We start from the raw sequence: 12,986 nt of genomic DNA, 5'->3' as shown, positions 1-12,986 counted from the left end.
TCCTGCACTTTTTTACCCAGGACTTGACCCCTGCTCCTACCCCATTCTATTAAAAGGCTACAGAAACGAGTCACTGTTTGAAACTATGTGTAAAACCTACAAAACCACAAGGCCAAACATCTATCTGTTTTTACAAATTTATTTAACAAGAGACACCTCCCATCCACCCAAACGTTATGCCTTCCTGGGCGGAAGATTTACAGGTCACATTCACAGACTCAGAATACAACCAATATTCACTAACATCTTTCGCTCCTCTCCTAGCAATTCTACCCATGAAAGGAACTAGAAGAGGATATCCAGATCGCATTACACACCAGCCCTGATAGCAGCAAACCCGTTATTCATCATATATTGGAAAAATACGTTACTCCCCCCCCCCCCCCCCTATTAGGGACTGAATTAAAAAAACAGAATCAATCAGACTGATGGATAAAGTTAGTTTTTCTATATTGAACTCATCCGCTCGATACCTCCTTACCTGGGAACTCTGGCTGAAATGTATTAAATCACAATCAAATTGATTGAATCTATCCACTCCTCTCCCAACATTAAAATAACGAGTGGCAGGGATATTCATAAGTCTACTCTACGCTTAAGCCAGCTCTAGAGCACGGATAACTTTGACACTTATGGAAATAGTTGATATCAGGGATAGGCAACCTTTGGCACTCCTGATGTTTTGGACTACACCTCCTATGATGCTTTGCCAGCATTATGGGTGCAAAAGCATTATGGGGTATGTAGTCCACAACACCTGGAGTGCCAAAGGTTGCCTATCCCTGGTTTATATCTTCTGTTCTGTTGATACCCCCACCCGCTGGCAACCAGCGCACATTTGAAGGGGATATACCTCTCAGCTAAATCGAATTGAGTTCCACTCCCGATCAATTACATTATGCTATGTAATGATTGATATATAAAATCTAAATATATATATATATATATTTTTTTTTTAAAGAACCTGCATGATACAAAAAAAAGCTGCTTCTGCGTCCATGAGACCATCTAAAATGTAAATTTTGTCTCTTGTCACATCCCCAAAAATTATGGAGTCAGTCTTTGGCGTATTGAAATGCTGGGAAGAATGCAAAGGGGATTTACGCAGTACGGAGAGCACCCACACTGACACTGAGAAAGGTTACATTGTATCTTAAAAAACACCTTGTCTCTTTCTGCATGTCATCGCGTACATGTATGCGCTTTCCAAATTCCATATGTCAGTTTATTTTTTTTTAAGTTTGAGCGAAAAGCAGCAAGCATATCTTCTATAAGTACCATATCCACTACTGCTGCAGGAGAATTTAGGCGCAGTCTCCAGTGTTTTTGTCAATTCATTTGAGTGGTTTGATAAAAAAAAAAAACAAAGCAAAAAAGAAAAAAACACTTGGGATCTCCCAGCACCCAAAATGAACCCCCTTGGCTGTCATTCAGGGCAAATGTCTGCAGCGTGTGTGCGTGTGGTTTGCGTGCAGCACCGACCGAGGAAGCACCTCTAGTGGCTCTGAGAAGACAGTATTTAAAGAGCAATATGCCTGCAGGGACTGACTATACTCACTAGAACAACTACATTAAACTGTAGTTGTTTGGGCGACTATAGAATCCCCTTAAATACAGAAGCAATTGTACAAGTTCTGACAAAACAGTCAGTGAGTATTTCCTGTCAGACCGGGAAAGGGAAACAAAATCCTCCCCTGAGATCTCGTCCACGCTACACAGAGACTGGCAGGAGGTGAGTGCTGTGCAGTGCGCTCCCCTTCTGTCGGTCATCCGAATCCTGCACCCCCCGGGTGCCTGTGCCGCATTATGGTAGCGCCGGCCCTTCCCAGGCAGTCCCTCTACAGCCATTGATGTCACGTTATCATAGTGTCATCATGATCACATGACGCAGATGAGCTGGATTTGCTGCAGAACCCCCTGATCAGGATTGCTGTGGAATTCAAGTATTTGAACTCCTGTGAGGGCATGATCATTATGGTGTGCTATGCTGTCCTAACGACGTTAAAGCCCTTCTTTTGGAGAATGGAACAGCACATGCTAGTGTGTATCAGTGAGTTTCATTGCTCTGATATGTAGATATCAATATCGAGAGAGAGATACATTGCATTCAGAAAGTATTCAGAACCCTTCAAAGCAAAAAACAGGCAGCCCTGGAAATATGTTAAACAGAAAAAACTGAAATATCACATTGACATTGGGAGTATTCACTCCCTTAACTAAGTACTTGGTTAACCCCTTAAGGACCAAACTTCTGGAATAAAAGGGAATCACGACATGGCACACGTCATGTGTCTTTAAGGGGTTAAAGCACCTTTGGTAACAATTACAGCCTCAAGTTTTTCCAGGTACAATGTGGCAAACTTTGCACACCTTGATATGGGTAGCATTTGGCATTTATCTCTGCAGTTCCTCTCAAGTTCGGTGAGGTTGGATGGGGACCATCGGTGGACAGCCATTTTCAGATCCATCCAGAAAAGGTTCGAATGGGTTCAAGTCCAGGCTCTGGCTGGGCCACTCAAGGACATTCACAGAGTTGCCCATTAGCCATTCTTGTATTGTTTTGGATGTGTGCATAGGGTAATTTTCCTGTTTGAAGGTGATCCAACAGCCCAGTCTGAGGTCCTGCACATTACGAACCAAATATTCATTAAAGATATCTCTTTATTTGGCTGCGTTCAACTTTCCCTCAACCCTGACCATTCTCTTAGTCCCTGTTGCTGAAAAAGACCCCGAAAACATGATACTAGCACCACCACTTTTTTCCATTGAAAAGATGGCATTGCATAGGTGAAAAATGGCACCTGATTTCCTCCAGATATGTAGCTTGGAATTGAGGCCAGACAGTTCATTCTTCATTTCATCAGAGCAGACAACCTTGTTGCTCACATTCAGAGTCCTTTGGGTGATTTTTATGCAAATTCCAAGCAGTGTCTTGCACTGAGGGGAGGTTTCCATCTGGCCAGTTTGCCATAAATGCCAGATTGGAGGAGTATTGAGTGATGGTTGCCCTTCTGCAAGTTTCTCCTATTTCCACACATGATATCTGGAGCTCAACCAGAGTGACCATTAGATTATTGGTCACCTCTCTTACCAATTGCTCAGTTAGGCTGGGCAGCTAGCTCTAAGAATAGTCATGGTTGTTACAAACGTCTTCAATTTAAGAATTATGGAAGCAACTGTGCTCTTGGGAACTGTAAATGCAGCAAAAAAGTTTTATTGTAGCCTACCCCAGATCTGTGCCTTGACACAATCCTACCTCTGAGCTCTGCAGCCAGTTCAATTGACCTCATGGCTTGGTTTTTGCTCTGATATGCATTCATAGCTGTGAAACCTTATATGGGGGTCTCTTTTTCCAAATCAGTTAAATTTACCATAGGTGGGCTCCAATCATAAACCCCTCAAGGAAAGTGTCCCCTGCTTGCAAATAATCGCCCAGAAACCCCAGGAGGGTGGCACTTGCTTGTTAATAAATGCTCCAAGTGCTGCAAGAAAGTGGCCACAATAGGTGGGGGAAGTGATCCTGCTTGCCAAAAGATGCCCAGGTTCTACAGGAAAATGGCCCTGATCACTAATACACAACCAGGTACCCCAGTAAATTGGTCCATCTTACAATAGGTGCCTAGGCACCCAAAGAAAGTGACCCTTGGTTGCCAATAGCCACCTAAGATCCTTCAAGGAAAGTGGCCCTGTTTGCCAATACGCTCCCAGTCACCCCTGGGAAATGGCCCCTGCTCATCAACTGACTTCTAGGCAATACCTGGAAAAGTGGCCCTTGCTCACTAATTGGCTCCCAGGCACGCCAGGAAATTGATCCTGCAAGTCAATTGGATATGAGGAAAAAAAACTTAGCAGGGAGAGTTGTTTCGTCTCGTTGTGTTCATTGCGAGTGAAGGTTTTATCAAGGGAATACCAGATTCTATTCTGGGTCAAAGTGGTCAATAAGGAACACTCACCATGGAAACCAGCAGAATCTCTCCAAACCCTCAGCCCTTTGCCCCTTATGTGTATGCAAACTGTCTAAAGAGAGCGAACTCAACCCACCAAGTGCTGCAACAGAGAGAAGTCCTCCTGCGGCTGAAAGAAACATACGTTCACACATTTTAAAATAATATGAACACAGAGTACAGAAGAGGAAGTTGTAAAACTACAACCCCATAATCCCTTTAGGCTGAAAAGTGATCAAGGGAGCTTGCAGCTTTCACAGAACTGCTGCTACACTAATGCTGGCAAAAGGTCATGCACGCTATAGTTGAACAATAGCCAGAAAAAGACCCGCTGGCTCCCCCTGTTGTACAGTAGGGGAATAGCAGAAATTAAGTTCTATTGGGAGATGTTTAGATCCAGAATATTTGTGGTACCTAAGGATTGACTATAGAAAGGAGCAGTGTGTGTGTGCGCCCTGAAGCACATTGTATATGTAACCAATATGTTAATAGTGTAGGGGTTAATATTTCGTTAAGTGTTACATAGTGCAGTGTAGAGGTTAATGTTTTGTGATAGTGTAGTGCAGTGTTGGGGTTAATGTTTTGTGATAGTGTAGTGCAGTGTTGGGGTTAATGTTTCGTGACAATGTAATGCAGTGTAGGGGTAATATTTCGTTAAGTGTAGTGCCATGTAGGGGTTAATGTTTCGTTAAGTGTAGTGCCATGTATGGGTTAATGTTTCGTTAAGTGTAGTGCAGTGTAGGGGTTAATGTTTCGTTAAGTGTAGTGCCATGTAGGGGTTAATGTTTCGTTAAGTGTAGTGCCATGTAGGGGTTAATGTTTCGTTAAGTGTAGTGCCATGTAGGGGTTAATGTTTCGTTAAGTGTAGTGCCATGTAGGGGTTAATGTTTCGTTAAGTGTAGTGCAGTGTAGGGGTTAATGTTTCGTTAAGTGTAGTGCCATGTGGGGTTAATGTTTCGTTACGTGTAGTGCAGTGTAGGGGTTAATGTTTTGTTAAGTGTAGTGCCATAGAGGGGTTAATGTTTCTTGATAGTGTAGTGCCATGTAGGGGTTAATGTTTCGTTAAGTGTAGTGCCATGTAGGGGTTAATGTTTCATTAAGTGTAGTGCAGTGTAGGGGTTAATGTTTCATTAAGTGTAGTGCCATGTAGGGGTTAATGTTTCATTAAGTGTAGTGCCACGTAGGGGTTAATGTTTCGTTAAGTGTAGTGCCACGTAGGGGTTAATGTTTCGTTAAGTGTAGTGCCACGTAGGGGTTAATGTTTCATTAAGTGTAGTGCCACGTAGGGGTTAATGTTTCATTAAGTGTAGTGCCACGTAGGGGTTAATGTTTCATTAAGTGTAGTGCAGTGTAGGGGTTAATATTTCTTGATAGTGTAGTGCAGTTAGAAAAATAGGATATACCTAGACCTATAAAATAAAGAAAGAATACGCTCATAGGGGATTAACGTCAATTCACAAGTGGCCCCTTATTTATATGTTACACTCACAAAAATGAAGTGATTTTCAGGCTCATCAATTTAGTGGATTCTCACAAATTCCTCATGGTTGGTATTGCATGTAAGAGATAAAAATATCATAGTACAGCTGTCATGAAGTAAAAAATCAGCTTTAATGGTTGCACTTACAATATAAAAGAAGTAAAAAGGCCCATCAGTACAAATCTGTGTGTCCCATCAGTGTTGAATAGGAAGATTCTTGCAGAAATGTAGGCTGGAAAAGCAAATAAAAATGAAATAAAATCACAAAATTACAAATAACTCTTACGCGTTTCGTCTGTATTCTCAGACTTCCTCAGGAGTAGTAAGGTGATTTTATTTCATCACTTCCATTTTGTGAGTGTAACATATAAATAAGGGGCCACTTGTGAATTGACGTTAATCCCCTATGAGCGTATTCTTTCTTTATTTTATAGGTCTAGGTATATCCTATTTTTCTATGTGTATTGAGGATTGAGAGGAATCCTTTGCTATACCTGACCATAAAGGAAGTAATTATTCTTTTTTGTTTATTTGCACTGCACCTGGGTGGTCTAAATTTGTATTTCTGTAGTGTAGTGCAGTGTAGGGGTTAATGTTTCGTTAAGTGTAGTGCCATGTAGGGGTTAATGTTTCATTAAGTGTAGTGCCATGTAGGGGTTAATGTTTCGTTAAGTGTAGTGCAGTGTAGGGGTTAATGTTTCGTTAAGTGTAGTGCCATGTAGGGGTTAATGTTTCATTAAGTGTAGTGCCATGTAGGGGTTAATGTTTCGTTAAGTGTAGTGCCATGTAGGGGTTAATGTTTAGTGACAGTGTAGTGCACTGTAGGGGTTAATGTTTACTGATAATGTAGTGAACTGCCTAGCGAAATAACCAACTGAACAGCTCTATAGTTTAACCCTTGCAGTGCTGACGACTCAAGCAGCTGTCCTGGCCAAAAAAATATATAAAAATTAAAAATCCAACCAGGTCTTCCTAGAATAGTAAGGAAGGAAAATGTATGAATCTTATTTCACTTATCTCAGGTTATTTGCGATTAGTGATTACCTCTCTGCAAGATTAGACTGATAGACATTGCAGTCTGAATTGATCTTCAGAAGTAATATTTAACCAGGTAACCGTTTTATCATTTCTGTTATCTAAATCCCTGTATCATTCACGTGATCTTTGACTTTCTATCTCTTGGTTTGACCTTATTGATACATATTATTCTGTGCTTTTCTTTCTTGTGAACACTTTCCCTGCACTAAAAGGGTCATTTTTTTGTTGTTGAGAAAAATACAGACTGCCCCTACCGTAATAGTTGAACAAAATTGTGGTCCAGACACTCAAGGATCAGTTGAACAGCAGATTTATTTGCAAAAGCACAACGTTTCGATCCCACAAGGGATCTTTCTCAGCTGGAGAGAGATCCCTTGTGGGATCGAAACGTTGCACTTTTCCAAATAAATCTGCTGTTCAACTGATCCTTGAGTGCCTGAACTAAAATTGTGTTCAATCTTCCATAGCTAGTGAAACAAATCTCCATGTATTAAGCATTCAGTGTGTGTAATATTATTTAAATTGGTTCATTAATACAAAAAAGTTATTGACTCCTCAAACCCTACTTTGAATTTTGTCGCCCCCTGTGTGTATGAGATCCAGTGGATTTTTGAATGCCTGAAGTCCCACCTGAATTTTCCATTTACTTTATTTTAGCAGGGGATACGAAGGAGGACAGTGCTGTCCCTAGTGCACATTGACAAATGCTAGGGGTTGTTGCATTAAACATCATGTGATTCTGAATGCCAGCTTAACGTTACATCAAATAAAGAATTCACACGTGTTTAAAGGGACACTATAGGCACCCAGACCTCTTCAGTTCATTGAAGTGGTCTGGGTGGGTATTCCCAGTTCCCTTAACCCTGCAAAGCTAATTATTGCAGTTTTTTTTTAAATAAACTACAATAATTAGCTGTGTAGGTTAACTCCAACTATACTGGCGGTCTACCAGACAGCTACTAGAGGGACTATCGGCACATTTTGGTCACCTGACGCTGGATATGCTATGCATGAGGACTTCTAGCGTCACCAGAATCCCCATAGGAAACCATTAAATAATGCTTTCCTATGGGAAATACTAATGCGAGTGCGGCTATTGCTGCGCATGCGCATTAGGTCTCCCCCGCCGTCAGCCCAGGAGCAGAGGCGGATCCGAAACAGCGCCGAGGGACATCAGCGCTGGACTGACAGAAAGTTTTTTTTAACCAATTCTACACCGTCAGGGGAACACTAAAGGGAGCTATCGTGTCAGGAAAACAACTTTTGTTTTCCTGGCTCTATAGTTTCCCTTTAAGAAGGGGAGAACTTGGTCATTTAACCCCTTAAGGACACATGACATGTGTGACATGTCATGATTCCCTTTTATTCCAGAAGTCTGGTCCTTAAGGGGTTAAAGCTTCCAACCCAAGAAAAAAAAAAACATGTTTTCGATGGCATCATTCATTTCAAGGAGTGTTCATTTGATGCTGACTAGGGTCACTGTATAAGATGGTGCTTGAGAGACATATTTTATAGTTCTTGGCTCCTTCCCCTCCAATGGCGCAGGTCTGTAACCTGTCTAACAGTATTCCACGCGTAATGCAATACAGGACGAAATCATGAACTCATTTATACATACTCTGAAAGTACAGAAACGGCTTCTTGTATGGAATCATTTTATTGTCGAAGGAATGGACGTCACAGACAGGAGCAAGGAACGTGGCAGTGTTACTATAACAAATGCTTCTCCAATCTCTGCAGAGTAAAGTAAATGGTTTCATATACAACATTGGAAATAAATACAGTTACTGCCCCTTTAATATCATATTGCTTTGTGTTTATCATAACAATAACCTTCAAATGCACAGATTGCACTGGAAACTATAGGGAGAAGATAAGATAGAGTAAAGTACAGGAAGGAAAGAGTGTGAGAGAGAATTACCGTAAGTATTTAAATGTTATCCTGGTGAGGTTCGTGTTGTAATCTCACAGAGGTAGAAAGTGCTCATTGTGGATGCACATAGGCATTCAGTTCTAAAACTTCTAAAAGCATCATTACAACAACACTATAATGATACTACATTGACAATAGCACAGTCATTATAGTACCATAACAGCATTCATTATTAAAAAGCGAGGTACAGCGGTGTATCCCAAGCTGCAACCCTTAAGGTTCTTAACCCCTTAAGGACACATGACATGTGTGACATGTCATGATTCCCTTTTATTCCAGAAGTTTGGTCCTTAAGGGGTTAAAGGGGGGGGGGGGTGTACAACCTCTGTAAACATTGGGAACTCTAGGAGTTGCAGCTCTCATCACCCCCAGGCAGATTACACTGCTGTTGGGTGTTATAGTCCGCAATATCGTGAGTACTGGTATTACAAACTTAAAGGACCTCAGGGTCCCTCTCCCGTGGCGCTGAAGGGGGAGGAAGGGGTTAATCCCTTACCTTTTTTTCAGCGCCGGGCTCCCTCGGCGCTGGGACTCTCCTCCCTCTTCTGATGTCATCGGCTGAATGCACATGCGCGGCAAGAGCCGCACGCGCATTTAGCCAGTCTCATAGGAAAGCATTATCAATGCTTTCCTATGGACGCTGGTGTCTTCTCACTGTGAAAATCACAGTGAGAAGCGCGGAAGCGCCTCTAGCGGCTGTCAGTGAGACAGCCACTAGAGGCTGGATTAACCCATAGGTAAACATAGCAGTTTCTCTGAAACTATGTTTTCAGCTGCAGGGTTAAAACTAGAGGGACCTGGTACCCAGACCACTTCATTGAGCTGAAGTGGTCTGGGTGCCTATAGTGGTCCTTTAAGTGCCCTTAACCCTAGCAAGCTGTAAACAGCACTGTAATGATTGTGCGCGCAGAATTTTTAGATCTGATCCCGACAAACGTGGCAAAAGGCGACTTTTGATTGAAATTGGGTAATTAAGGGGACCCTAAAACAAATTAGATATTTGCCCTGAATGGTTTCTTAGCAATTCCCATGGTGATCAGCTGTTTGGAAGAATAAGTGCTTTAAAAGCTAATCCTGTTTATGGCGGTAATTAAATTGTTTCCGTTGAGGGTTGAGTTGAAGGTCCATTTCTACCTTTGAGATGAACAAAGCTCAGAGCTGCTGCAGATGTGTTTGGCGCAGTCAATGGGTTTGTTTAAACACTTCAGACTATGTGACATCATGGTACATCTACTACGATGTATAGGCTTTCTGTTTAACATCTCCCACGTTCTGTCTTGTTTTTATTGAATCGTTTTAAAAGGATACTGTAGGCACTATAACCACTTTATATGAATGAAGTAGTTATAGTGGTTACAGTCCCCTGCTTCCACATTAGGTACAATAATCAGTTAAGAATGTCAGCTGATCATTTTCACCTCATCAGTGGCATACAAATGCATTTTGTTCATGAGGGTATATTTAATTTAAAAAACAGCTTGCAAAGCTGCAAATCCCTTGCCTGTAGCCTTTGCAAGCCCTCCCCTTCTAACCCCACCCAGACTTTTTATGGCTGACCAATAACAGACTTCCCAGGTGCATTGGGGAACTGGAATGTCTCAACACTAAATGGAGGGGCAGTGCCAGGGGACTCCCGGCACTAGAATTACTTAAAGGGACTCTATAGGCACCAGGACCACTTCAGCTCATTAAAAGTGGTCTGGGTGCAGTGTCTCAGCCCCACTTAACCAGCAATGTAAATCATTGCAGTTTTGAGAAACTGCAATAATTACAATAATTACATTGAGGGCTAAGTATGTCTCTAGTGGCTGTCATGTAGACCTTTCCTGGAGGCATTTCCTGGTGGCTAACCGATGCCGGACTAACACCCGTAATGATAGTAAACTAACAAGATGGTCTAGCACTCCTTCATGCAGTGAAGAAGTAAATACAGCCCGAAAAGAGGTGATGTTTCTATCTCCTCCGAAGACCTTTATCAAACCTGATAATTACCGCCATAAATCGGATTAGCTTTTTAGTCACTCATTCTCCCGAACACTTGGTCATCATCATGGTTATTGCTAAGGAATGATGCAGGGCAAAGGTCTATTCGTTAATTGTTTTAGGATTTCAAACATTAACCCATTTAATCCAAAGGATAATTCAAAATGTTAGCTGTTTTGGGGTACCTACATGATGGTGGGCTCTTCCTTCTTTTGGGACCATGTCACTCTGTTTCTCATTTGTAACGTGATGTCCCTCTTTTCTAAAAACTCTAAATGCAAGGCTGGTGCTACCATACCCGGGCACAGTTGGCCACTTTCGATGCATCGATCCTGGGGTGTGGGCACAATGTCAAGGCACCAAAAACAGTACAGATTATTTTTTGGTTATGGTGCTAGGAGTTTTTGGATGCCGACTCTCCAGTTTTTGTCAAACCATCTAATCAGATTAAGAACAAACTACCCCAGCACCGAATGCCTGGCCTCTTTCTGCTGCTGTCAAGATTGGGAGGGATTTCACCTGTCATTTATATGTACTACACTACTACACTACATTTTAGATATTTTATATCGGACATTAGAGAGATTTATAAAAAAGTATCTCAGAAGAAACTGCAATTTTCCAGATTTTTGTGTTACATTTTGTAGAGCACATTCCATTTATTTATGTATTACTTTTGGTGCATTTTGTTCTGGTGTTCTCTACACCAATATATTATTTTGGTGTAGAATGCATTTGGAATATTCACACTGTATTCTCAGTGGATAAAAGCTTGGCAGAGTATGTTGATAAATTGCCCCTAAAAACTTGTGGGGGAATGTAAAACTGATAACAAGATTCAAATAATTGTTACTTATTTTTTAGCTACCAGGATTCTAATATATACAAATACACATAGTTACATAGTTACATGAAAAGAGACTTGCGTCCATCAAGTTCAGCCTTCCTCACATATGTTTTTGCTGTTGATCCAAAAGAAGGCAAAAACCCCAGTTTGAAGCACTTCCAATTTTGCAACAAACTAGGAAAAAATTCCTTCTTGACCCCAAAATAGCAGTCAGATGTCTCCTTGGATCAAGCAGCTATTACCCCACTAATTAGAAATTATATCCCTGTATGTTATGTTTTTTGCAAGTATTTATCCATTTGCAGTTTAAACATCTGTATGGACCACATCTTCAGGCAGAGAATTCCACATCCTTATAGTTCTTACTGTAATAAAAACAATAGCTTTTCTTCGCCTTACACTAAATATCCTATATATAAGAGATGCTATAGACCAGTGGTTCCCAAAACAGTCCTCAAGGCACCCCTACCAGTCCAGGATTTAGGGATTACACCGTTGTGTCTAAGGTGTTTTTTTTTTTTTTGTTTTTTTAAAAACACCTTAGACACAACCGGGTAATCTCCAAATCCTGGACTGGTAGGGGTGCCTTGAGGACAGGTTTGGGAACCACTGCTATAGACACTCAATCAAGTGGTATGAGTGCCATGTTTGACAATTGGCTGATCACCTAATTGGCGAGGCGTTGTGTTTTGCTGAGCAAACGCACTAGCCTCCCAATGCTTTCCTATGGAAAAGCCAAGACGGCGAGGAAGAATACAAGGTAAATAAAATACCTTTTTAAAACTCATTGAGGTGGGTCGCATAAATGAGGAGTAGGAAAACACTATAGTATTGGGAATACACATTTGCATCCGTAACCCTATAGTGTTCCTTTAAAACACACTTATTAAAATTGATGTTATTACACCCTGTTTATTATGCAAATTATTATGATCATATTTTTCTCATTTACCTAAATAATTGAGGTAAATAACAGTCAGCATAATCTCATGTTATCAACTATTAAGAGTGCAATTCAAATGTTATTGAACAAACCTCCTAATGATAACAGTATTTTTTTTAAACATAAAAAACTTAAAATGCACGGTTCCAAATTATTCCGCAGAGTAAGTTTCAAAACACTTTATAGGTTGTAAAGAACTGAAAATTGTCATTTGTTGTGTTTGCAGCATATTTACTGAAATCAAAAGCTATTTCAATCAAACTTATAACAACATTTTAACTAGTTAAACATTTAACCAGGTCACGTTACATTTTAACATAGGACCCCTTATTTGATAGCAGCTTCACAAGTCTTGCATCCATTGAACGTGTGAGTTTTTGGACAGTTTCTGCTTGAATTTGTTTGCAAGATGTCAGAATAGCCTCCCAGAGCTGCTGTTTGGATGTAAACTGCCTCCCACCCTCATAGATCTTCTGTTTGAGGATGCTCCAAAGGTTCTCAATATGATTGAGGTCAGAGGAGGATGGAGGCCACACCATGAATTTCTCTCCTTCTATCCCCATAGCAGCCATTCATGCAGAGGTATTCTTTGCTGCATGAGATGGTGAATTGTCATGCATGAAGATGATTTTATTACGGAAAGCATAGTTCTTCCTTCTGTACCAGGGAAGAAAGTGGTCAATCAGAAACTCCACATACTTTGCAGAGGTCATCTTTACACCTTCGGGGACCCTAAAGGGGCTGACCATCTCTCTTCCCATGATTCCAAGGCATTGAACTATTTCACTCTTTTTGGCAGCAGAGCGATCCTTTTTCTT

The sequence above is a fragment of the Pelobates fuscus genome, chromosome 12, assembly GCF_036172605.1.
Source record: "Pelobates fuscus isolate aPelFus1 chromosome 12, aPelFus1.pri, whole genome shotgun sequence".
Lineage (NCBI taxonomy): Eukaryota > Metazoa > Chordata > Amphibia > Anura > Pelobatidae > Pelobates > Pelobates fuscus.
The sequence above is the reverse complement of the archived record's forward strand: the minus strand, read 5'-3'. Positions refer to the sequence as shown.